Here is a 2,274-nt window from a genome sequence, read left to right as displayed (position 1 = left end):
AACAAAAGTAAAAAACAAAACAAATACTGGATAAACTGCTATTGTGGGAGAAAAAACACACTTGTTTTGTGTGTGTGTGCTCGTGTATGTTTGTGGTGGGGGCCTGGGGGGGGTCTTATGGATCCCGCCTTCTGTTCGGATCTGGCCACAAGACCTCGTCGACATCACAGGCGATGTCCTCGCGGGCTAGGCATCGGGGAAAATATCGTCTTGTGTGCCTAATCCACCCTTGGATGGATCCCACCTCAATGTCTCCACATGCCTCTTCCATTGCTTGCAGAAGAAGCATGCGGGCGTGTGGTTGCCGATCATAGACTTTCCACCGCCATGCTGAAAATAATTCCTCGATTGCATTTAGAAAGGGGCTGTAAGGGGGCAGGTATAAAAGTGTGAAATTGTTATGGTTGGTGAACCAATCTTGAACCAGAGCAGCCCGGTGGAAACTAACATTATCCCAAATGACAACAAACCTGGGCTGCTGTGGTTTGTCCTGCACAACTGCATGTAGTGCATCTAGAAATACAATGATCTGTCCTGTATTGTAGGGACCTAGAGTGGCATGATGATGCAGGACTCCTTGGACACTAATTGCAGCACACAAGGTGATATTTCCCCCATATTGCCCAGGGACATTTACAACAGCCCTTTGTCCAACTATGTTACGGCCTCGACGCCTGGTTTTGGCCAGATTAAAGCCTGCCTCATCCACATAGATGAACTCATGTGGCTGTTCGGCGGCATCAAAATCCAAAACTGTCTGTAACAGAAAATATTGAATAGTGTTACTGAAAACACATACAGTAACTACAATGTCTACATTTTTACACAAGTAGGGGCTGGGTTGGGTTAGTATAGACAAAAACTACAAGATACAGACAGAGCAGGTGGCAGCATCAACCCTCATTCCCACATCACAATATATAGTATGTAAAGTAAAGTGACACATACCTGCACATAATCATGGCGCAGATCCTTGACCCTGACACTGATCCTCTCGAATGGCACCCTGTACAGCTGCTTCATTCTGAAGGTATGTTTCTGTAGGATGCGAATTAGTGTAGAAATGCTGACCGTGTTGATATTGTTGAATACCATTCTATCTGCAATTATGCGCTGTTGCAACTCACAAAGTCGGATTGCGTTATTTTCTTGCACCATTTGAACGATGGCAAGCTCTTGTTCTTGAGTAAAGAGACGTTCCCTTCCACCTCGAGGAGGTAGCCCAACCATTCTGTAAAAAATGCCACCACAAGATGTCATTGGTTAGGTTCTTTTTCACGTTTACTGTACTTTCAAACTGTACACAGTACTGTAACATCACAATGATACTTCTTTACATATACTTCACAGCACTACTCATCTTTGACTAGTACCTGACAGTAATACTGTAATATGATACAGAATCATGTGACACATACAGTAGGTACAGTCTGGAGCAGAAACTTGAAGATACACCTGTTCTCCAGTCGGTATGTTCTTATTATCGATGCTACTGTGTAGCGACTGAGGTTAGGGTGGACACTTTGCCCAGCCTCCCTCATGGATAAGCCATTATTTATGACATGGTCCACCAGAGTAGCCCTGATGTCATCCAATACACGTCTCCGCACTGGTCCTCGTCTTTGTCCTCGTCCACGTCCACGTCCAACTCCTCTCTCTCTTTGTCCTCCTCCTACTCTTACTCTCATTGCCTCCATGCTTGCAAAGTTCCCAGAATGTCTTACCTGAGGCCTATTTGTAGTGCTAAGGCTCAGACCGATTGGTGTTCTGTTTTCTGTACAAGTGTTTTCAGGTGTGTATGTAAGTGCCTATAATTGCCAGATGAGTTTTGCATTTTGAACAGAGTGTTTTCCCAATGATAACAGGTGATTTCGTTTTTGAAAAACGTGTCTAATGTAAGAAAAACGTGTGTAGTGTTTCGCAATAAGTGTGCTACAGAATTGCAAACAAAGTGCAAAGTTGACAATGTGTTTAAGCTATGGTTACACTGTGTTTAAGCTATGGTTACACTGTGTTTAAGCTATGGTTACACTGTGTTTAAGCTATGGTTACAACGTGTTTAAGCTATGGTTACACTGTGTTTAAGCTATGGTTACAATGTGTTTAAGCTATGGTTACAACGTGTTTAAGCTATGGTTACAACGTGTTTAAGCTATGGTTACACTTTGTTTAAGCTATGGTTACAACGTGTTTAAGCTATGGTTACAACGTGTTTAAGCTATGGTTACAACGTGTTTAAGCTATGGTTACACTTTGTTTAAGCTATGGTTACAA

The 2,274-nt window shown here is 42.9% G+C and overlaps 1 long non-coding RNA gene across 1 annotated transcript; it reads right to left on the bottom strand.

Annotated features, from left to right (window-relative positions):
* Positions 1–476: 476 nt before the first annotated feature.
* LOC310728245 lies at positions 477–1,993 on the bottom strand. Its single transcript, XR_014534216.1, has 3 exons — positions 1,456–1,993; positions 949–1,231; positions 477–757 (listed from the first exon to the last, which is right to left on the bottom strand). It is a non-coding gene; the product is annotated as an uncharacterized lncRNA (long non-coding RNA).
* Between the last annotated feature and the right edge of the window lie 281 nt (positions 1,994–2,274).

The sequence above is a fragment of the Silurus aristotelis genome (genome assembly GCF_946808225.1).
Source record: "Silurus aristotelis genome assembly, chromosome: 6".
NCBI classification, from domain to species: domain Eukaryota; kingdom Metazoa; phylum Chordata; class Actinopteri; order Siluriformes; family Siluridae; genus Silurus; species Silurus aristotelis.
Note: the sequence above shows the minus strand (reverse complement) of the source record. Positions and strands in the feature narration are given on the sequence as shown.